Source organism: Sus scrofa, chromosome 1 (assembly GCF_054392235.1).
Source record: "Sus scrofa isolate SSC_HxYL_T2T_F1_AM1 chromosome 1, Sscrofa_HxYL_maternal_Yorkshire_Landrace_v2.0, whole genome shotgun sequence".
NCBI classification, from domain to species: Eukaryota; Metazoa; Chordata; class Mammalia; order Artiodactyla; family Suidae; genus Sus; species Sus scrofa.
In genome coordinates this window covers 63744530-63769860 of record NC_139383.1, presented here as the reverse complement: position 1 = coordinate 63769860, position 25331 = coordinate 63744530, and the positions used below count along the sequence as shown (strand labels likewise).

Below are 25331 nucleotides of genomic sequence, written 5' to 3'. Positions count from 1 at the left end.
AGCCACCTTTCAAGTACTCATTTGTTGTATGTTGCTCATGGCTATCTTATGGAATAGTGTAGGAAACCAATTTTCACTAAAACTTCTATTGTACAGCCATGGTTTAGACCTTTGATAAGGGTACACATTTGCTGAGACTCTGAGATCATGTGACTGAAAGTAGCCACCTACACCTAGCAACCATGTATCCCAACTACAGTTTCAGTTATTTTGAATTTGAATGGGGAATATTTTACTGTTGCCCAACGTCTGATATGTTGCCTGATAAAATAATGGTAAACAGCACAAATGGCTGCTGAATAAGAGATGAGAGATTCTTTCTAAGAACAAGCTTTCTGTAGACTTGAAAAATAGAGATTCAATTCTCCGGAAAATTTTCTGACAGTTTGTGCCTACAAACTTAAGTTGAATTTTGGGTGCACATTATGTAGGAAGGACTCAAGGTCTTTTCAGCTACACTAGGTACATGATTGTGACACTGTCCTTAGATTCCTTTATATTTCAAAGGATAATAAAATATTCTGACATCTGTAATGTGTATTGATAGTTTCATATGATATGAAATATGATCCTAAAAAGTTCCTCCAAAACAAACTTTCTCCAACTCATCTAGGAAAATAAAACTGGGAGTTCCCATCGTGGCTCAGTGGTTAATGAATCCGACTAGGAACGATGAGGTTGTGGGTTTCGATCCCTGGCCTCACTCAGTGGGTTTAGGATCCCGCGTTGCTGTGAGCTGTGGCGTAGGTCACTGACGCGGCTTGGATCCCGCGTTGCTGTGGCTCTGGAGTAGGCTGGTGGCTACAGCTCTCATTAGACCCCTAGCCTGGGAACCTCCATATCCATGGGTGTGGCCCTAAAAAAGGCAAAAAGATAAAAACAAACAAAAAAAAACCTGAACAACTACAAAATGGGGATTTCAAGCAAGTCAGCGTTTACTATTTGTCATTCTTGATAAATTACTAAGATATAGTGTTAATAACATAGCTGTAATTAACAGCTTATTGTAGTTAGGGATTTAACAGTGAATCTCACAATCAAAAATGACAGTGTAATCCTATACATAGAGAGCATCAATGCCTTAGGAAACTACTGATTCATTGGTGCAGAAAGAGAAAAAAAGTCAGTGGGAAAAGGAGATGTAATTTAAGAAATAGAAATAAAGAAAGCTAGAAGGCATAGGAGATAGAACAGTTAACAATACCTCTGCACAATCAAGGAGAATGTAAATAAATGCAAGCCCATTGGCTTTTAGGCCAAAGAGGTTGTGACTTTTAAGAGGGAATTTTTTTTCCCTTCTGCGATTGCAGTGGAAGTCAGATTGTAGGACTACCTCATGAACTCTAGAGAATAATGGGAGAAAGAACAAAGAGAACTTACCAAATATTAAATGAAAAGAACATAAGTCAATGAAAAGAGAGATTATGATGATGTTGAGGGTTAGGCCGCAAATAGGTCAGGGTTCATAGAATCAGAGAATATCAGGGCAGGAAAGGCTCTTCAGTACTTTCATGCTAATACCATCGTCAGTAATAATGACTTTGCAAGGCCCTGGCAGACTGTGCCTTTTGCTTGAATGCTTAAAGTGATGAGATGTTCTCTTCTTTGCGAGTAGATTAATCCAGAGTGGGACAGATCTGACTGTTAGAAATTCCTTCCTTATGCTAAAGCAAGGTCTATTTCCCTAGAACTTCCATATCCTTTCCTTGGGTGATTCACAGAATGACTTTAATATATCTTTCTCATGACAGTTCTCCAGATATTCAAAGCATGTCCCTCCTGTTTTCTTTTTCCAAATTAAATATCTCAGATCCTTCAATTCTATCTCCTGACAAGATTTTCAGACTTCTAAATATCCTGGTCACCCTCTCTTGTTTAACCAATGTCAGTTTGCCAATGTCAGCTTTAGAAAATGATGCCCAGAAGGAATTTAGTATTTTACACATAGTCTGACTAGAGCAGATGATAGTGAGATTAATTTCCCTAGATAATATGCTTCTATTAATTGTACGCTTGGCTTCAGTTGAGCTGGTAATGAATTGTATCTGACTGGTGTTTATCTAAATTGCTATCAAACCGGGTTTAGTCTTTTCTGTACCTGAACAAATTAATTTTATTTGATAACTTTCACTTGTTAGTTTTGACCCATTCATTCATTTATTCTTTCAGCAAATTGTGTTTTGAGGTCTACTGTATGCTAGGCTTTGTGGTATGCCCTGGGGATACCAAGAAGAACACTGTCCTAACTGGTTGAGATTATTTCGGGAATTAACTGTGTCATTCAACATTGTTATTTCTGACATAACCTATCATTTATAAATTTGATAAATATGATCAAGTTTTTATTCAACTCACCAAAAGTGATTAAGAGAGAATCAAGGACATATACCTGTGTAAGTGGTAACACTCATAAAGTAGGATCCTAGATTTAAAAAACTTTAGAGCCAGAGGGGACTTTAGGAACAACTAACAGTGTGATTCGTTTATTTTACAAGAGATGGTTAATGGTTAACATGCATCTCTGGTATAATTGTCTTAGAAACTGTATTTCTCCTTTTGTTTAAGGGGAAGATCATGGAATACCACCTTGTTTATGCCACCTTTTGAATTTCATAATTCAAAATTATTAATCTTTATTAATCTTATGAGGAGTGAATTTGTCTTACTCTTAATAATTTTTCAGGATTATTTCCTAATAATCACCATTTTCTTTATTTAAATCCTACAAAGCCATCTATTTAATGATTTATTTTAGAATATGCCCCTCTTCACATATTTTTGTTTTTCTTCTTATTCCAAAATGAGGTTTAAAATTCCCCTTTGTATATTTGTACATTTTGTTGGTGGGTGAGAGAGCAAGTTTCTGTGCATTGTGACATTTCACCTTCATCAATAAAGCAATAACCATCGCTTCTGGTTCACATCACTTTATCTTTGGTACATAATCTTTGCAGTCTGACCTATGGAGTCAAATGCATGTAAATACTTTATAAGCTATAAAATTCTCTCTATATTTATGCCCCCACTTATTCCTTGCTAGTAATGTTTGTGATTATGTTGTCAGAATTTCGTCTTAGAGCCACACTTTTGTGAAAATTGTACTGCAAATATATATATTTATTCCAAAAGCACGAAGTATTCTTTCGTTTCCAAGGGAACGAATTCTGTTTTAGTCTTTTCTGGTTTTGCTTTTTTTTTTCCCCAGTTACTTCACAGTGCTGTATTTAGAGCCAGATTTATTAGCTCCAGGCATCACTTGCTTTCCTGTGTACACTTCTCCACAGTGTAACTCCAGGCAAAAATGACAAAACGGCAAATTCACAAAGGAACACGTTAGTGTTCTTGGCAGTGCTTGGGCTTTGTTCTCAAAGGAGATGAAAAATTCTTCTATTTCACCAACAAAGTATGATTTAAAGGAATATATTGCCAGCTTGTATCAGTGCTAAGGCTGTTGGTATGTAGAGTTAACAGTTGTGGGAACACATTTTAAAGAAATAGGTATTATCTGTGCTTCCTGACAAGCAAGAGAATAGTGAGACCGACTGACTCACTTCTCCAGGAACAACTTGTGTCTTCCTTCTTCTTTTGTACATTTTGACCACCTTTACCCATTTCACCCACTCCTGACTGTTCACCTCTGTCAACTATCAGTCTGTTGTCTGCATCTATGAATTCAATTTTTGGTTTTTTTAGATTTCATATGTAAATGATATCATACAGTATTTGTCTTTGGTTTCTTTCTTCTTTAACTCTTGTTCCTTCTCCTCTCTCAATTTCCTATTTCTCCATGTATTAATTATTAATTATACCAACAAGATGATATATTGTAAAGAAAGAGGACTTACAGCAAATGTCATACTATGGCAGCAGCAGTGACAACACCTGGAAGTTGTCAAGAGCCGCAGCTGGCATCCCTAAAATTCACCTGCCTAAATTCCATTCTGGGGAAATTGTTTCTGAAAATAAGTTCTGGCCAGCTCCTAAAGTGCCAAAATCAAGGAGAGTTGGCATCTAGCCTAATTCATGTGAAAGGTAAAAGTGTCTTCAGATATACAAATATACAGGCTATGTTTTGCAAACCTTTAAGGCAATTGTTATGCTCTTTTAAATGACTTTGTTTCTTTGGATCTTAAAATATATGCTTATATTTTAGGCAGATTGAGCTTGTTTGTGATGGAGATAGTATGGCTGATATCTGTAATTATTCACTATAGTAACTACATTTCTGTGTAATTTTTACATGGACTAAACATTTATCATCTTGCTCTACATTTGTCTGACCATAGCAATTCCAACTGATTTCATAGGGTCAGCAAATACACAGCACACAAACTAATACTTTCTTTGAGAACCCAGGGCAGACCACTAATCAGGAATGGCATTTGTCTTGCTAAGCCTGGAAATGCCTCAGATTTCTTCTCAAACAATATTCCAGCCAACTGCTAACAAGATGTTGGAGTTAGCACTTGCTATGAAATATATTTGCCATTCCAGACCAAGGCCATGCCTCTGAGAAACAGCCTCATGTGAAAAGATCTGTGGGCAGTGGCATCAGAAATGTAAGGGTCACCGAGTATGGGTATGTCAGCAATCTGGGGAATTATGCCAAGAGAATCAGAGATCCTCACTTCCCAGGAGCCAGGGAAGGTAGTTCTGGTTTGGACTTGGAGTAAATGTCAGATGGAAGTGCAAAGAGAAAAATGACTTTGGGGCCGTACCTTTAGATCTGTATACTGTCTATCTGTGTAGCTCAGGTTCCTCTCATTCTACTGAGCATTTTTTGTGTTCCAAGACGGTGCCCACTTGAGACATCATGAGTAGTCCCTGGGACTAGCAGCCCAAAGGAGTAGTGAAAGAGAAAACATTTGTTTTCGGGTTTGTTTTCCTACTACACAGAGGAAGGAGCTCCTTTTAACCTAGTCATTCTCATTTTTTAGTCTTAGGAAAATTTTGTCATCTGAAACATTTTGAGGATCTCCCAAAGAGCTTTTGTGTGTGGGTTGTCTCTAACAATATTTACCATGCAAAAATTTAAAACAGAAATAAAATAGTTATTGAAAATGACTACAGTAAATGCCTGTTAACATCAATATTCATTGTAAAATTATCTAGTGTTCAGAACAAAAAAATAGAAGAATGGCATTGTTTTATGCTTTTGCAAATCTTTTTAACATTTGGCTTGTCAAAAGAAAATTCAGAGAACTTTACTTGATAGAAATATTTGAATGATGAAGAAGCAAATTATTTGTGAACAAGGAGATTTCAAAACTTTTAGTGGCAAAAAGTTGGCTTTCAGGAATTACAGCTCTGTTAAGCATGAATGAGGAAGTGCATTGTTTCCTAGTATGATTGGTAACCAGAAACCCGCATCTTTTAGGGTAATGGCACTGTATTATCTGGCTGTTTGTATATATACTCACTTGATTGGCTAGGAAGCTATAAGGTGATACTGATAGGAGGAAAGCTTCAGTTTTGTTTAAAGGTCAGCGTCAACATTTCAGAGAAATTGGGATAGTTTTAGGTTTTGGTTCCATGACCATATGTGTTTGGCCAAGAGGTATATTCCGACTGTGCCCTCCGTTTTGGTTCCTTTTTAATAGGCCTAGGAAAAGGTAGCTAGCTTCTTAATTCAGTTTGTTATGCTATCACTTATAATGGAGTCTCTGGAAAACTTCACTACCCTCAGGATAAAATAAGTGTGAAAAAGACAAATAATATTTTAGTACTATTTTAAAAATACTTTTGACATCATAGACCCCCCTCCCCCGAAAGCTTTTGGGGACACCACATGTTCCCAAGTGACATGTTCAGACCTGCTGCCTTAACCTGCTGCAGTCTGTGATGACTGCAGATTTGATGTAAAATGAATGCTGAAAGTCTCTTGCTAGGGCTGTCTCTGACATTTTACCAAAAAGTATCAGGCCTGTGGAAACAATTTATGTCAACCAAGATAATTCATTCAATTAAATGTTTATTGATATTTTCATAACATCTGAAGTATATGCATTCATAATTTAGAGAAGGTAAACTCCAAAGTGATTGATACAGACCTAATTTATTTCATCAAGGATAAATAAAAAAAAAAAAAATAACCAGGTTCAGGGAAGTACAAGTAAAAAGAGAAAGTCAAGATCTGGAGAAAAAATAACAGTGCAGATATTCAGGCTGTATCACCCTGTAAAGTAGCTCATTAATTTATTTAGTAAAATTTTTGAGCACCAGTTGTAGGCATAGGGGATGCTTGTGTTGTTGAAGCCACCCAATCTGTGTTACTTTGTTATGGCAGCCCTAACAAACTAGTAGTGTGATTATATGAGAGGAAGAAACCACTTAAGGGGAGGAATCAAAGATACTAAAGGAAGGGAGAAGGAGGCAAGAGAAAGTTGGGAATCAGAGGTTAAAAATCTCAGCAGAGGCTGAGAAGGATGGGGTAAAACCACAGATGGACTCTTGCGTATTTTCTATTTCTGTTGCCTCCTGACTTTGGCCCTTCTCTAAATTGCTGGCGTTCTTCTCACAGCTTATACATGTCATCAACTTGTACAAAAACTCTTCACACCAGAAGATCTCCTCGAATGTAAATAATAAATATTTATGAAGTAGTTATTTTAAAAAAAACCAAAAACCCAGATGGATGGTGTGGTAGGCTGAAGAAGATATCATTGTCAGTTCCCTGGAATCTGTGAATATTACATGACAAAAGATGCGATGAAGTTAAGGCATCAGGCTAGTGTGCTCTCTCTCTCTCTCCTGCTCTCTCTCTCTCTTGTGCTCTCTCTCTCTCTCTCTCTCTCTCTCTCTCTCTTGCTCTCTCTCTCTCTCAGAACAGTTTATCCTGGATTATCTGGTGGGCTGGTGGGCCCTAAACAGAACCATGTGTATCCTCATAAGAGAAAGGCAGAGAGAATTTCAAGATAGACACACACGAGAGGAGAAGGTAAAGTGATGCAGCCTCTAGCCAAGGAACACCTGGAACCACCAGAAGCTGAAAGAACCTAGGAGAGAATACATTTCTTTTGTTTAAGTTTGCAGTCATTTGTTTTTGTTTTTGTCTTTTTAGGGCCACAACCGCTGCATATGGAGGTTCCCAGGCTAGGGGTCTAATCGGAGGTACAGTTGCCGGCCTATGCCACAGCCATAGCAATGCAGGATCCGAGCCGAGTCTGTGACCTATACCACAGCTCACGGCAATGTCAGATCCTTAACCCACTGAGCGAGGCCAGGGATCGAACCCTCAACCTCATGGTTCCTAGGCAGATTCGTTTCCTCTGCACCACGATGGGAACTCCAAATTTGTGGTCATTTGTGATAGCAGCCACAGAAAAGCAATAGAGAAACTAAGCTTGGAGATTAGAGGGGACATTTCTTTCTTTCAGACATGAGGTGCAAAAGTAAGGATATTCATACACTGATTATATTGGAGGTGTGGTAATGCAGTCATTGAAGTATTTTGAGACTGTCCATTTTGTAAATAATGAGCCTGGAGAACTTTTCTGATTTTTTTTTTAATTAGGTAGAAAACCATAATTTAGACTGAATTAGACCGTAATTTAGACTGAAATTATGAAAACCGTAATTTAGACTGAACCGCCAATATAATAGAAAGCATTGAGATTTTCTTAAAAAAAAAAAAAAACTTTTAACTTTTTCAGCAATAAGCTTCTTGTTTTGCTTCAAGTCTTTAGTTATAAATAAACCATCAGAAGGTAAACAAAGGGTCAAACCTGAGATACCCAACTCCTTGAGATATGTATGTTTCATGAGTTAGAAATTTCCAATTGTTTTTCTTGAGGTTGAAACAACTTTCATAACAAGATTGCTTCTTTGAAATGCTGTTAACAGTACAGTGTTCTAGATTGTGATATACTGCAGTATATTAAAATCTAATGATTTTTCCTCATAAAAATCTTTAATATTACTATGATGGAGCACTGCTTCAGAACTTGGTAAATACATTGTTTTTCTAAAATCTTGTGTTTGTTATCATACTTACTCTGGCAGGTGGGGGAACATTTGGGTGAATGTTTATTGTTAACAGAAGGATGAATTAGTTTTGCAGCATGAGTTGGCATTCCGTAAAAATCCATTCACAAAATAATTGCATACTGGAGTTTTTCATCATTATAGCTGAGAAAGAGAGGCACATCTGTGCTCCTTGCAATAGGAGACATTCATCTTTCAAGTAAATGATACACACTGGAATAGGATATGGGAGAGAAAAGGATTCAGTAGTTCTACTAGAGACTGCTTCTAACACTAGAGACAGAACTGAGATTCAACTCTATAGCTCTACCATGAAAAGCCACAGTAACCATATGGAGGCTTCACTCATAAATTTTATTCTGTCTATGATAGCTTTCTTTTGCATAATTTGTAAGAGAAAAAACAGTATGAAAAAGAAACATGTTTAGAAGTCCATAAAGTATTGCTAATTATTTATGGGCTTGGTTTCAGAAATTTGGTATGTTACCATCTTAAATGAGTACGTAATGCTGTAATTTAAACTAGCAGCACGAAATAATGTCCTAAACCCGAAAATGTTTTCTCTTCCTGATGATGTTGTTCAACAACACACAAGTGAAACAATGGAAAGGGACATTGTATGTGTGTGTGTGTGTCAGGGGGGTGGGTATGGAGGTGCAGGAAAATCAACCACTAGAACATCTTCTGGCACTTTGAACCCCAAAGATTCTTTGCCTCTAATCTCTGGCATCATTCATTTTTTTTCAATTCTCTCTGCAACCACCAGCAACTTGTCTTATAAATTATATGAGTCTGGGGACAAAGTCATTCATTTTTGTACTCAACAGATGTACATAGCACGTTATATTTGATTTTTACAAGAGTTACTGTTGATTTCAGTTTATGTTTCTTTAACATATTTATGCTTGACATAATTGTATTTAAAAGCATAGTTTAAGTCACACCCCTTGTGCTTTTTAAAACATTTATATGGCTCTTCATTGGTCAAAGAAAATGAAATACAGACTCCTAAAGATCTGAAATAATCCTATGCAATGTATCCCCAGATTATTGCCCCAGATGCAGCCTAATCTTCCTCAGGACCCTTCAGCCACATGCCACATCGTTACCCTTCTCAAAACCTGCAGGGGTCTGGGCTTTTGCACATGACAGTTTACCTTTCTGAAATAACCTTTCCCCTCTTTTTCATTTCTGACAAAGTAAGTTTCTTCCTAATTTTTGCTCTATAACCTTTATCTGCTCTCCTCATGAATAAAATAGAGACTCTAGAAAACTTTTAATTTTTCCACTTATATGATTTTTAAACTCTACTCCACTATTTTTGTTCTTCAAATTAGTCAAAGGTTTAACATTTTCTTTCCTCTGAGTTTCATCTCCCATCTGTTCCTTTCTTGGTTCAAATTCTTTCATTATGAAATAGATCAATTAGGAATGATATCTGCAAAGAGCTATTAGTAGTAAAGCTATTATAGTCTTTAACTGTCTGTCAGTAGACCCCATCAGATCTTCAAAATATCTGCAGAATCCAACCACTTTTCACAAACCTCACCACCATCATCCTGGTCCTCTTCTAATGGGTGACCAGAATAGCTTGCCAACAGGTGGTCCTGCTTCTACTCCTCCCCTCTTAGTAAACACTGTAAACATTGCTAACTGCTAGTCTGTCTGCATTCCCTATAACTGATTTTATGATTTGTGATTTTTCTTCCTTTTTCACTGGTTTCATTATGATGCTCCTCCATGTAGATTTCTTTTTATTTATCTCTCATAGGTTTTTTAAATGCTACCTGGATCTATGGCTTGGTCTATTTTGCCAGCTTTGAAAAATCCATAGCCATACTCTCCTCAACAATTTTTATGACCCATTTTTCTCTCTTCTGTTTCTGAGCTGCCAAGTACACATCTGTTTGAACATTTCACAGTATCCTCTGTCAATCTCCTGTGTAAGTCTTTCTATTTGTCCTTCCTTTTATTTCTCTGTACTTCATTCTGTACATTATTTTCAGACCAATTTTCCAGGTGACTTATTCATTTATATCTATTGGCCAATTTACTATGAACCTATATATTGAGTTATTAATATTTATTCATTACATTTTTTCACATCTAGAATTTTCACTTGATTTTTTTAATATAATTTTTAGTATTTGCCAATATTTTAAATCTTATCTCCTCAAAAATACTCAGATCTATTTCTAATAATTCTATTATTTGGCTTTTCTGTTTGTTTCTATTGTCTGTTTTTCTCTTAGTTGTGATCACGTTGTTGTCTCCCTGCATCTTGTTTATTTCTTTTTTTAAAAATTTTTTTTTTTTATTTTCCCACTGTACAGCAAGGGGGTCAGGTTATCCTTACATGTATACATTGCAATTACCGTTTTTCCCCCACCCTTTGTTCTGTTGCAACATGAGTATCTAGACATAGTTCTCAATGCTATTCAGCAGGATCTCCTTGTAAATCTGTTCTAAGTTGTGTCTGATAAGCCCAAGCTCCCGATCCCTCCCACTCCCTCCCCCTCCCATCAGGCAACCACAAGTCTCTTCTCCAAGTCCATGATTTTCTTTTCTGAGGAGATGTTCATTTGTGCTGGATATTAGATTCCAGTTATAAGTGATATCACATGGTATTTGTCTTTGTCTTTCTGGCTCATTTCACTCAGGATGAGATTCTCTAGTTCCATCCATGTTGCTTCAAATGGCATTATGTCATCCTTTTTTATGGCTGAGTAGTATTCCATTTGTTTATTTCTTAACGTAAACTTCATATTTAACACAAACTAATAGAGATAATTTAGGGGTATGACAATGTTATTTTCCACTAGAGAGGATTTATAGTTTCTTCTGGGAGATGGGTAGAAATTCCAGATCATTTAATTTTATGAAAGCTTGGGATGATTCTTAGCTGGGCTTCAGTTCTTATAAAAGCCTGTCTTTTTATGATAGATCCTCATTCATATGTTATATTTCTTTGTGGTTCCAAACCAGTGTCCACGGTGATTATCATTACCCTATCTTATGTGGGAGAATGAAAACCAGTTTTGTTTGTTTGTTTGTTGGTTTTTGTCTTTAAAGGGCTGCAGCTGTGGCATATGGAGGTTCCCAGGCTAGGGGTCTAATTGGAACTGTAGTCACTGGCCTACGCCACAGCCACAGCAACGCCAGATCCAAGCTGTGTCTGTAACCTACATCACAGCTCACAGCAACACCGGATCCTTAACCCACTGAGCGAGGCCAGGGATTAAACCCTCAACCTCATGGGTCCTAGTTGGATTTGTTTCCGCTGCACCGTGACGGGAACTCCAGAAATCCAGTTTTTGTTCCTTTGGCACAATGAATCTGTTCAAAATCTTGCTACATTCCTGATTTTCTCAGATGTCTCTCTGGTATGAGCATGTTCATAAAGGAAAAGTGGCCCTAAATCCAGGGATCTTTTTCTTATTTCATCCCCTAGATCTTGCTGTTTTGATTAATCCTTGCCTCTTTCATCCTCAGATGGAATCAAACAGGTTTAATAAAATTTTTTTGGCAGATTTATTAGTTCTTAGCATGAAGGTTGATCTGACCTACTTTGCTAACAATTACTGGAAATGAAAAGCATGAGCAGTTTCTAGGTTTTTCATTTATGAGTTCCATTTTATTCTTTCAATTTTTTTTTTCTTTTTCTATGACATCTCCTTTTGGTATGCCTTGAGTTTCTTGCATACATCTTTCATTTTTATTCTAAAGTAGTTATTTTATAGTGTCTACTCAATAAGTACACTGTTAGAAGTTCTTAGAGAATATAATCCTGTTGCTGATTGTAGGCTTTTTAAAAAGGGAGTTCTGAATTTACCTACCAGACTCACCCTTAATTGTGTGACCTTAGGAAGTTTGCTTAAAATTTTAAGACCTAATTTTCTCCACTTTTTTGAAATGGAAGTTATGTTAAATATAATAGCAGTGCAATGCAGATTTTTTTTTTTAACCTGTTCTGTTAATAATAATGGTGAGGAAACTTGGATTATTTTTTTTGCTTTCTACCAGAGAATAAGTTATAATCCAAAAGTTTTTTCTGTAGATATATAAAACTGGGTATTTTGGAGCTCCCTGTAATCACAATGATTCAGTCTGACATTAGCTTGATGGACAGAACGCCCATCTTTACTGCTAGAAAAATGAGGATTTTCGCTTCCAGCAACATGGAGGGCTAGATCACCTACTTCAGATGTGCTAGATATAATACGACAACTTTTTAAAGTCCACAAGGACACTCTTCATTGTTCAAAAATAAAGAAAAACCGGGAATCTGGCATGGTAAGCCAATACCAGATTTGTGGCTTTATGTTTCAAGGAGACTTTTGTTTTAATGGCTCAAGACCTGTACCTATGCAAAGTGATTCCTTTGTTAGTTCCTTCAAAGGGATATTTTCTCAATGAAAAGACAAGCTAGGAAAATAAAGCCTTCCTACCAGCAAAGATACATGACAAGGTCACTTATTTGTCCTTGGATCTGCCTTTAGGTAGGATTAAAAAGACTCTGTTTCTAAGAATTCCAAAATATAATGATGGCTTCCTATGGAATTGATACCTGGATTTATGTAATCCCAATCCTAGAAATTAAAATAATGTGGCCATGAATATCTGGCAGAAGCAAATAAAATGACTCACTAGAAGATCAACACTTAAATGAGGTCCCCTCATCATTTCCATAGATTTAGATTAACTGAACTCAAAATTCTAAATTCTAAAATACTCAAGAAACAAGTAATCGCACGTGAGCATCAGTATGGACAATAAACAATGGACTTTGAAAGGTGGTACAGCATCAGTGGGAGTTTTTGTTTTGCTTTGCTTTTGTTGTTGTTTTATAGATGCAGTAGACTTAAGTATATTTATAGGTCAAGAGGAAAAATAGATTTAAGATGGAAGAGTCAGGGTAAATAATTGATGGAAATCCTGCCATACACCAGAAGAGAGATTGAAAGCAGGGGTTGAAGGAAGAGGAGCCATTCATCCCCTGAGGAAGGGAAACTGATGTTGAAATGTTGAGTTAGGAATCGACGGGTCCTTGACAGATTCATGGTTCAATTTTCTCAATGTAATAGGAAGACGAAGGAGGTGAGAGTGGGTAGTGGAATTGGAAGCTATGGATGTAGATAAAAGTTTAGTTTCTACATGAAGAAGGAGAAAAAGATGAACAAGAAAAAGAGAAGAGCTGCTGATCAGGTTGCAGCCTGAGTGTGGAAAAGGAAATTTGAACTGTATTCATTTTGTGAGGTTGTGGCATATTCTATCAGACATGGAAACATGGAGGACGTGTAAAAGCCACAATTACAACTAAAGGTAAATTTAGAGCAAAGGTAAATGAGTAATTGTAATTCTTATATCAAGAAAAAGATAAAATTCTATTCAATGTTCAGATTTTTAAGAAAACAAGAAATTGTGTAGAGGGATTTGAAAGCTTTTGTTGAAATTGAAACAATTATAAATTTCAAAGTTTTTATGTTAAAAAAGAGTAAACATTAGCTATCCAGAAAATGTTCTTACATGGACAAATATAGAACAAATGAACTTTTGCTGAATTTCTTTAATTTTTACCTGATTAAACTGATTGCCAAAAAATTTGAATTGTATTTTTCTCTTTCTTTAAACAAAACATGAGGAAAAATCAATCTTAAACTTCTTTCAACCAATATATTAGGAAGTGGGTTATGTGCTATGCATAATAAGTTTGAAATCTTGAGAGCCAGAGAATAAGTGCATGTATGAATCTTAAGTGATTTCCTATATCTTTTCAACACCACTGGAATCATTCACTGCTTCAGGTGTTCTAATCATTTATTGATCTTCTGGTAACTAGCATGGCAGCTACAACAAAAGCCCTACCGCACTTCTGCCCAGAATCACTGCAGCACTACAGCACCTGCTGTGAAGAAAATTAAGTATGGCTGGAGAGATCCTTGCTGATTTCACTCCCAGCAGGTTCCATGTGATAAAAAAAATAAATAAATAACTTTGGTTCAGCAGATTCTGAAATAAAAGAGAAAATAGGAGAAATGAGGGGCATCTGAAACAATAAAAGATAAAATGAGTTGAAAAAGTAAACAAGGTATGACATTGTTTTAAAAAAAATTGTGAAATTTGGAGACTGTCAGAAGAAAGAGCATCTCCAATGACGGTTTGGTGAGGGAGTTCAGTTTGGGAAGTACCCACAGTCAAAGGAAGCAGGGTGTTGATATGATTCCAGTGCCCTTGGCATCTAACACAGCTGCTTGGCAAGCACATCTCCTCTGGAGGCTGCTAACTGCTTAGGACCCCTCAGGGGGAGTTTATGAAGCACATTAAGCAACAGAGGGCCTTGTTTTGTTTTCAGTTTCAGTGCTAAGGATTTCATTGGTTGCCAATATTTTCCTTTTGTTATTTTAACATTGGGGTGTTTGTTTTAAATGGTAGTGAGAATTAATTAGCATGAGGTATATTTTAAGGCTAACTAAAATCCTATCAGGGCCAAGAAACTTCTCACCAAAAATCTCTTAGATTCATTATTTTGATTCAAGCTAGGAAGCTACTATTTCCAAACAACCACCCAGTTGTTACATGCTAATCCCTCAATAGCATGCTGCTTCAGTCAGTCTGTGCCCTGCTTTGGCTTCTGCCTTAGGAAAAGGCAGCACCTAGGAGTGGGTAACTGAAAATCAACGGGTGTGAAAATATGGTTAAAGGAAGTAAATTTTTTATCTATGAATGTGACAAACTGCCTCTTACACAATGATAGCAGTATACTGTAAAAATAGAGCATCCAAAAAGAAAGGAAAATAAACATCCTAGTGTTTAAACTTCACATCATAAAGCCCATATGCTTTATTATTATGGGAAATCCCCCTAGGTCCTCATTCAAAGGCTACTTACTATCATTTGTATAACATTCCTATGTGCCTGATTATCTATTTTTATCAGCTTACAAGTAGTATATGGAATAGGAAAATCTAGACAACTGTGAGAAATTCACTCTTAACCTCCATAAGTATAGAAACTATATTTATCTTATTCAGTTTTGGGTTTCCCATGCCCAGCATGTGCCTACCACACAGAAACGGCATAAGAAATATTTGTTGAATAAATGAATGAATGAAAATTAATTAGGGTTATCAGGAAATCTAGATCTTTCCAATAAGCCAGATGTGTGATATATCCTGAGAGACTTGAAAAAAAATATCAGTTAAAATGCTAACAGTGTGGTCTTTTAGAGATAATTGGAATGGAAAATATTTTACCCTTTTTTTCTTAAGTCTGTTAAGTCTGTTTTCAATGACCTAAACTGAAATTTATAGCTGAGAATATTGGCAGCTACTTATATCGAAAACAAACTCTGTTCAAAACAGTAACCTCCAAGTAAAAAAATTGCTATCTTTTTATTAGCTTTTTTTTTCTTTTGTCTTTTTAGGGCTGCACCCATGGCATATGGAGGTTCCCAGGCTAGGGGTCTAATCAGATCTATAGCTTCCAGCCTATGCAGAGCCCATAGCAATGCCAGATCCGAGCTGTGTCTGAGACCTACACCACAGCTCATGGCAATGCTGGATCCTTAACCCATTGAGCGAGGCTAGGGATCGAACCCGCAACCTCATGGTTCCTAGTCAGATTCATTTCTGCTGAGCCATGATGGGAACTCCAATCTTTTTATTAGCTTCTTAAGCCATGTTTGTTTTTTAATGTGTCGTACATGTTTAAAACGCAGCCCTTATCAAACTCAACTCTAAATTATGATGCATATGACCTCAATCTTATCTCTACCAAGAATCTTGTAATCAAACTAATAATTTACTTATTGTCTCCAAAGGCTAATTCCATGGTAATAACAATAGTCCTTGAGTTGTGCAGATTTCTTTTGCTTTATTTTTAAGAAAGGTAATAAATATAAAGACTACTGACAACAATAGAAATTTATTCCTTTTGAAAGTGGCTTAGTCAAGTTGAAAATGTCAGAATAGTATTTCTGCTTTGGAGTGACGTATACTTAGGTCTTCTGCCCATTTTTTGATTGGGTTGTTTGTTTTGTTGTTGTTGAATTGTATGAGCTGTTTGCGTATTTTAGAAATTAAGCCCTTGTTGGTCACATCATGTGCAAATATTTTCTCCCATTCTGTAGGTTGTCTTTTCATTTTGTTTATGGTTTCCTTTGCTGTACAAAAACTTATAAGTTTGATTAGGTCCCATTTCAGAATAGTATTGTTATTAGTATGTGTTATAGTCAGAGATGTACTATATTCATCTAGAATGAGGGAGCTAACCATAATTTATATTGATTAAGAGCACAGGCTGTAGAGCTAGACTAAGGTTCTTAAACTCTGGCTGTGCCACTTAGCAGCTGTGTGACTTTAGTAATACTTAACCTTTCTGGCTTTCAGATTCTTCATCTGTAAAATGGTGATAATAACGTAACCTTTATAATAGGATTTATGGGAAGATAAAATAAATTAATATGGAGTTTATATAAGGTGCCTGGAATATAGTAAATGTTAGATAAATGTTTGGCTTCTTGTCCTTTCTAATAAAGAAACTTTAATTATCCTTGGGTGAAACATATAAAAAGCAAAAATGGCATGTAATCACACAACACCTGTATTCCTTGAACAACTGGGCAATCATTCTACTATTAGTTCATTGAAATATGACTTCATCTGACCCTTGAAGAAATTTAATGTTGATTCCCCCCACCCCGACCCACCACCATGAATGGTTCAGTAGATTATTTGGAGACCAAGTTCCTTGGTGTGCCTCCCTCTTGACTTAGACTGGCGTACTCTATTCAAGCAGTCACACCCTTGAATAGAGCACTCAGCCACTAAGAGTGTAGCTGCCTATCTCCAACTCCTCTGCTAAGGCCAGTTTCCCCTCTTAGGTGACAATTTTGGACAATACATAAGACAACTCTCAAGCTTGTTACTTCTAGCATGTGGCCACATCTGTCCACAGAAAATAGACATGCATCTTTATGCAGGCTAACCCTAAAGCAGTAGGATCTTTCCTTCTCTTGCCCACAAGAGTACCTGGGCAGGAGTCACTTATCAGTCCATTGGATCTCCCCAACTCTGGGCACATATCGAGCCCTTCAGGTGCTTCTGTTGAAGACTCTCTGTCTTCTCCTTGGCTCACAGCATCCCAGCAACTCTTTGCTCCCCAAATCCTCCCAAATGCTTTTTCCAATCTCACTGATAGCCCATTAATCTTCCCATGAGTTTTAGAATAATCAGTGTCTAATTCTTGACTATACTACTTTGAAATGTTTAAGTTCTATTGGATATTGTCCCTGAACTCATTTTGATATTCATTGTTCACCTTATCTTTGTGTCTCAGTTAAAATTTCCTATTTTATCTCATTATAGAAGCAAAGCTTAGTTCTGAGTACATTAGTGAGAGGTTTTTTAAAAAGGGTTTTTATCTAGAATTTCTGGTTTCTGCAAGTTTTTTTTTTTTTTTTTTTTTTTTTTCAGATCGTGCTGTTTTCTGCCCTCTATCCTGGACTTTTCCTTAATAGTCTGGTGCTCCCTGACTGGTGCTCACATATCAGAGTGACTGGAAGCTGACTGAATGCTTTCTATGTGTATATGTAGACTAGACTATCAACTGGTAGGCTTCTCTGTAGTGTGATCACGCTGGGCAGTTTTACAGCCAAACACTAGTTATGAGGACTCTGTTAGATCTTTATCCTAGGCATGGTCACTCAAGAAAGGAATTCTGCAGTCTCCTTCTTTTAAGATGTGTTGGTAATGGTGGCGGATTGAATCCTGGTTGACAGTTTTCTCTAAGCCAATAAGGGGAAAGGTACTTCAGTTTCACCATTCATAATGTAGTACTTGACTAAAGTAATCTGTGAAATCAGCTCACTGTCTTTGTGGAAGTGATATTTGGGTGAAAATTTAAATGTTGTGAGGTTATCCATATAAGGAGTAAGGGAGACACTGGTATAGTAGAGGGAACAGCATGTCTGAAATTCCCAAGCAGGTATGTTGTTTGCCGAGTTGAAGGATTTGAGGCGTGAGTGAAATCTAATGAGCAAATAAGAGAGCAGGTAAGATGGAGTGGAAGAAACAGACAGGGGCAGATTATTTAAGTAACTAAAGGCCACATTTGGAAATCTGGATACCATTCTAGACGTAATGCAAAGCTATACAAGGGTGTTAGAAGAGGAATCTCAGTTATTGTAGATAATTAAACTGAACTTTCCACAGATAACAATTGTAATACATATGCGTTTGTGTGTATATAATTTGAAAGCATTCAATAGTGACCAGAAGCAGACAGAACATACAGAAGATTTAAACCTTAAAAGAAGATACCACATATGCACAAGTGAGATTCACATTTATATGAGTCCCTCCACACCCATTTTTACACAAGTCACTCTGCTATCTGCATAATAAGAACATTTAGATTTAAGCAAAATGTCAAAACCCTATTGGCTTGAGAAATGAAAGGTTAGTGTTCAGGAATGCCAGAGTGACTAAAAATTTAGGAGGACACACTGTAAAGGAGGAATTTTTAGAGAAGGAGACACAAAAATAAGAGGATGAACTCTCTCCAAATGCTTAGTTGACCTCTGGACTATGCAAGCATGGGAGAGACTCCAAGAAACCCACTAGGGAATAGTTGCTGAAAGGATGAAAAACTTAGAGATGTTAGATGCTTCTCAAGGCAGAAAATACAGAGTTAGGAGTTTGAGTTCTTTCAAACTAGGGAGTTTGGTAAACTCCTAGGGTAATCCACCTACCTACCTTAGCTAAACATAGCACCAAGCCTCCACAAGTTCTAGGTGATCATCCAGTAATTTAACTCACTTCTATAACAAAAACCAACAGTCTTCTGGGAAAGAAAATAGATTATAGCATTTCTACAATGAGGCACAACATGTGATAGAAAAATTTCTAGATATACAGAGAAGAAGTAGTATGTGACTTATAATTAAGGGGAAAAATCAGATTAATCAGATATTAAAATTAGCATATGACTTTATTTTTTAATTTTTTAAAATTTTATTATTTTTAATTACTCAATGAATTTATTACATTGATAGTTGTACAATGATCATCGCAATCCAGTTCTATAGGATTTCCATCCCACAACCCCAGCGCATCCTCTCACCCCCCCACCCCGAACTGTCTCCTTTGGAAACCATAAGTTTTTAAAAGTCTGTGAGTCAGTATCTGTTCTGCAAAGAAGTTTATTGTGTTTTTTTTCAGATTCCACATGTCAGTGAAAGCATTTGATGTTGATGTCTCATTGTCTGACTGACTTCACTTAGCATGATAATTTCTAGGTCCATCCATGTTGCTAAAAATGCCAGTATTTCATTCCTTTTAATGGCTGAGTAATATTCCATTGTGTATATATACCACATCTTTTTAATCTACTCCTCTGTCAGTAGCATATGAGGACTTTAAACTTGATTTTGTAAACATGTTAAATGACCTAAGGGAAACAATGATTATAAAAAAGGAATAGATGAAAAATCTCAGTAAGGAAAGAAAACAGGAAATTTTAGAGTTGAAAAGTCTATTTTCTGAAATAAAAAAAAATCACTGAATTGACTCAACAGCAAATTGGATAAAGCAGAAGAAAGTCCGTGACTAGAAAACAAGTCCATAAAAATTATGAAGAAGGACTATCTGAAGGAAAAGAAGGAAAACAAAAACTGAGAAAAATAGCACAACTTCAGTGGTTTCTGGAATAATAACAAGTGATCCAGTGTATGTCTAACGAGTTCTAGGAAAAGAGAGGACATAGAATGGAGAAAGAAAAAGTTTGAAAAAATAATGGCCCACATTAAGTGAAAAACATCAGTTTATAGATCCCAGGAAGTTCAGAATACTCCAAACAAGACAAATGCAAAGAGAACCACACCTTAGACACATCATAGTTAAAGTTTTGAAAAGCAAGCATATGTTTAAATTTTGGAAGTGTTCAGAGAAATAAGATGCATTACATGTACAGGAATAGTGACATGAATGGTAGCCACCTTATCAACAGAAACGTTGGCGGACTGAAGGCAGTAGAATGACATCTATAAAGTATTGAAATTGAAAACAATATAACAACCAATCTGTGATTCTATATCCAGTGAAAATATTCTTCAAAAATGAGGGCAAAATATTTCAGATAAATGAAAGCTGAGAGAATTAGTTCTCATCAGACCTGCGCTTTCAAGCAATACTTAAGGATGTTCCTCCAGCTAGAGGGAACTAACAACTGATGAAAACTGGATCTCTTGCGAGGAAGAAAGGATAAAGAAACGGCAAATATCTATATAAATATAAAAGACTATGTTTTTCTTTTATTTCTTTTACAAGATAACTGAGGTTTGTAAAACATGAATAAATTATAAGAGAACAATAGCACAAAAATAGGAGAGAGTTAAATGGAATTTTGTTTCTATAAGATTTTTTATTTTACATTAATTAACACACTATAAAATCTAAGTAGATTGTGATAAATTATTCCCTGGAATAATGGCACCCAAGTAATATAAATAGGTAGGTCTAGTTAAAAAAAGTCAATATACCAATTAAAGTGAAATACTAAAATTATTTAACCCCTCCTTCCTCCCAAGAGATGCAGGAAATCAGGAACAGAGAATCAAAAAACAGGACAAATAGCAACCAAGTAGTAAAGTGGCATACTTAAATCAACCATATCCTTAATGGCATTAAATTTAAATGATCTAGCAGACTAATCAAAAAAGCAGAGTTGATGACAATAGAGGTGGGATTATAAGGATGAAGCAGAGATGTGCTGGTAGTTGGAGCTGGCTACTGCTTTTCAGTAGAAAATGTGTAGTGTTAAAACTATCTCATATAATGTGATATTGCTATATTGTCTGTTAGAACTTTTCACTAATTTGTCAGGCCTAACTTTAGAACTACAAGTAGAACTCACTATTGTTACTGGTTTACTTTATTCCCTACACACTGGAAATGAAAGTGCACATCCAGGTACTAAATTATCTTTCTTTTGGATGTTTACAGTCTGGAAGGCAGTGAAATAGATAAAGAATAATGAACAGGAGAACTGGGGCCAGTACACCCCTGGTTATTTCTTTCCTGAGTTATCACTTTCCTTTATATCATCCAGCACAAAATAGTGTGTATCTATTTTTAATGACACCCAGGGGACAGTATTCCTCTTGGCAACTTAGAGCAATGCTTAGCAGCTTTCTCTGGAAAGGAATGCTTTATATGTAGCACAAATCCCTTGTGTTGCTGTTTGAGTTTATTTTGAATGAATTAAGAACTCGTTGAGCACCTGCTATGTGCAGTACTCTGGGGAAGGACAATTAAAGGCAAAAGCAATATTAAAAGGTGCCCTCTATCCTTATTAAAGCCAAATATGTGTGGAGAGAGATGTAAATATTCAAGTACTTAATGAAAAATACAAGAAATATTAAAAATATTAATTGGTTAGCAAAGATAATAAATGTAATACAAGTCCTAGAAAATATAGATAACTGTGAGATGGACAGATTAGGGAGAGCTTCAGAGAGAACATGTGACTTTCCCTGAACCTGAAATCATGGGCAGGGTTTAGACTGGTAGAGTAAAGAATGAGAACTCATTCCAAGTGAAGAAAATTGGGGGACAGTGTTGTGCCATAGTGAATCTACACATTGTGCTTGAAACAAAGGGCTAACAAGCCCAACTAGAAAAGAGGCTTTGAGAGGCCAGGCACAAGGGTCTAAGACAGGAAAGGCAAATTGGGCAAAGCCTATGGGAGGCATGGAGGCAGGTTAAGTTACTTCATCTTTTGTGAGGAAGCCCCTGGATGTGGTTGAGAAGAAAAGTGACATGTCAGACATAGTTCATGAAAATTAATCTGATTGTGACTGGTTACATGGAGTGGAGGGGAGAAGAGTCCTCTTATTTTGCTTTTGGTAACCAGGGAAGAATTTGAATAAAGCAGTTTTATGTGAGGAAAGAGTAAGTGCCATTTACTACAGTTTACGTTTTAAAGCAGAGAAGGAAATGCTAATGTTATTCATTGTGGAGCTGTTTTGGTGAGAATATTACACATTGGTGAGTATCTGTGAATTTTTGATCAAGAAATTTTATGTGACTTTAGTTCTGATCTATTAGTAATCATATAGTTATATCTTCTTAATAGTCTAGAACTCATACTGCATGAACTGTACTGGATCCCAGGAGAAGGGACTCAGAATTTAAAAATCTGTCATTGGCATGACTTTATTATCTCTCCTTTGTTCATGGCAGATAGAAACTTTCTCTCAAAATTTAATTTTTTTATTAATGAAAATAAATTAATAATGCCTCCATAGAGGCTTTCATTCTGCATTTCATTTTGGCTTTGGGCTTATTTCAACCTTCTTTGTGATAAAGTGGAGGTACATTTTTATCTTTACTTACTTGCTATGAAAAATTTATGTAACTCAGATACCAAAATATCAAGAACACCTGCATGAATCTGGAAACTTTATAGTGCTAATTGGCAAAATGGGACATGGCCAGATAAGCACATCAGATGGAACTCTTTAAAAGAAGTATCAAAACTCTTTTCTTTGACTTTTCTTGATAACAGCTTTATTTACTATGAAATGTGGGAGATGGGGCTAGGAACTAAACTGGGAGAGAATTGGAGAAGATTTTTTTTTTCATTTTTTTAATTTAATGGTTTTTATTTGTTTCCATTATAGTTGGTTTACAGTGTTCTGTCAATTTCCTACTATACAGCAAAGTGATCCAGTCATGTATATATATACTTTTTCTCACATTAACATGAAAAAGAAAAGAGAAAAAATTTATTCTTTTGAGCTTTTCTTGTGATATTGTATCATCTGGTTCCATGATGATAGTGGGCATTCACAGTCAATGGAATTTCTATGAATTCTACTCTGCCTTGCCTATGTCACCCTACTGTATCAGTGAAGCTCTGTCAAAGGAGGTCCTGGGAGCGGTATGGATAGGACTTTGTCATTTAATGACATAATGATATCACATGTTGAATCATTTTGTAGAAAAACTTGGTAATCATTAGGCTGGATATGACTTCTTATATTGTTGTGGATGAAAATGCTAGAAAATAGTTGAATTCTGATTTCATTTTCAACATTTTTATATTGTTTTGGATCACACGAGTTAGGATTTGGTGAGTGAAGATATCTTTTAATATTACCCATAATTCTACAAACCCAACACAATTTGGATACATTGTGAATGGTTAGAATTACTGACTGTTAAATGAATCATTCCATGCATCAAAGTAATTTTATATGCATAAAAATAATTAAGAATTTTTTCTTTTTATGGCTGCACCTGCAGCATATGGAAGTTCCCAGGCAGGGGGTTGAATTGGAGCTGCACCTGAAGCCTAAGCCTCAGCCACAGCAACACCAAATCTGAGCCACATCTGTGACTTACGCTGCAGCTTGTGGCCACACCAGGCCCCTAACCCAGTGGGCGAAGCCAGGGATTGAACATGCAGCCTCAGAGAGACTATCCTGGGTTCTTAATCCACTGAATCACAATGGGAACTCTGAAAGTTCACTAATTTTTAAGGCATAGCCTTTGCATTATTTTCTACTCTTAACATAAAAACGTAGCTTTAGAAGAGCCATGAAAAGAAATTAGGAATTCTCTTGCAAAAAAGTCCTCTTTGTTAGAAGCTGGACAAATCTTTGGCCAGGCCATTCTCAATATGTGTAAATTCTAAGATAATTGTTCTCCACTAACTTTTAAGGAGTGTGGAGGGAAGAGCCATCCATTCAGAGATGGAAAAGTTTTTCAAAAATTTTTAAATTATAGTTGATTTACAGTGTTCCTTCAATTTTTGATGTGCAGCAAAGACAGCCCATCACACATGTATATATACATCCTTTTTTCTCATACTTTCTCCCATCATTTTCTAACCCAAGACATTGGACATAGTTCCCTGTGCTGTACAGTAAGACCCCATTACTTAACCATTCCCAGTTTTTCTGTCCTTCATCCTCTTTTTGTTCTGAGATTTTACATGAATAAATTTTTAATTTCCATGAAAAGAAAGCTTCTCACTTTTAAATGTGAGGGATGAATATGAAAGTATTCATATGGTGGCTTTTATCAGCATCTCTCCGTGGCTTAGAGATGTCTTACTGTGTCATGAGTCTTTTTCTGATTTTTTTCACTTGCACTTGTGAGTGTGTATGTGTGTGTGTGTATCTGGGTTTTTGATCTCTAGAATGCATTGCTGTGCTTCCTGATATTTTTCCCTTTTTTCACATTCACATAACTTATGAATCCTTTCCTCATATATTTTGTCTACCTATTTGAAGTAGAATATTAACAAAAAGTATTCAAAAAGCACTACATATAAATTGCTTCAAATATTCACTTCAGTATGGAGTTTGCCAAACTAGAACCTGATTTGCATTTTCTTCAAAAGAATAGAATAATCCCAAGTTTGACTATAGCAGAGCAAAACCATGATAATACAGGGAGAAAAAAATTAGAGAAACTTCTTATCATTTACATTTTCCTTGTTCTTTTTCCAGCCTTCCAGAACAAATGTGATACAGTATTATCTTATTGCAATGCCTATTTCTAATTGGAATCTGTAATTTTATTGTGGTTGTGTTTTGATGTACATATTCAAATCCTAGCTTCTTGTGAACATTGAGGTCCAAGTTTATATCTCACCTTTGAATGCATTATATACTATATGAGTGTTTAGCCGCTAAACAGGGGGAGAGTTGTATGATCATACCACTTCTTGATAATTGTGCAATTGGGTTGCCACTTGGCCCAGAGTCTAATGAAAGTCATGCTGACTTTCATTCTTTTTTTTTTTTTTTTTTTTTTTTTGGATTTCCAAGTACAGGTTGGACTGTAGCTAAAACATTTTTGGGGAATTAATTTTTATTTTTATTTTTTTTTTGTCTTTTTAGAGCCGCACCCGTGGCACATGGAAGTTCCCAGGCTAAGGGTCAAATAGGAGCTGCAGCTGCCGGCTTACACCACAGCCACTGCAACGCCGGATCCTTAACCTGCTGAGCGAGGTTAGGGATGGAACCCCCATTCTCGCAGAGACAACATTATGTCCTTAATCTTCCGAGCCACAAAACCCCATGGGAATTAAATGTTTTAATATTTTTTCCTAAATATTAAAATTTTTAGTATTTTTTTCCACTTTTCTTTCAAATGACCTAAACATAGCTCTGCTATTTCCATGACTGTTTTATTCTATTCTCATTATAGGTGGGACAATTGCACATAGCTGTGGAATGATTCTACTCCAAGAGTTTATAGATGAATACAAAGTGGACCAGAGTATAGGGAGGAAATAGTGGTGAAAACAATGAAAAGATGAAGTTTGCTTAATAAGAA

The 25331-nt window shown here is 36.1% G+C and overlaps 1 long non-coding RNA gene across 8 annotated transcripts in view; it reads left to right on the top strand.

Annotated features, from left to right (window-relative positions):
* LOC110260380 (uncharacterized) overlaps positions 1-25331 on the top strand; it is a 408289-nt gene that overhangs the window by 4285 nt on the left and 378673 nt on the right. The window lies entirely within an intron of this gene.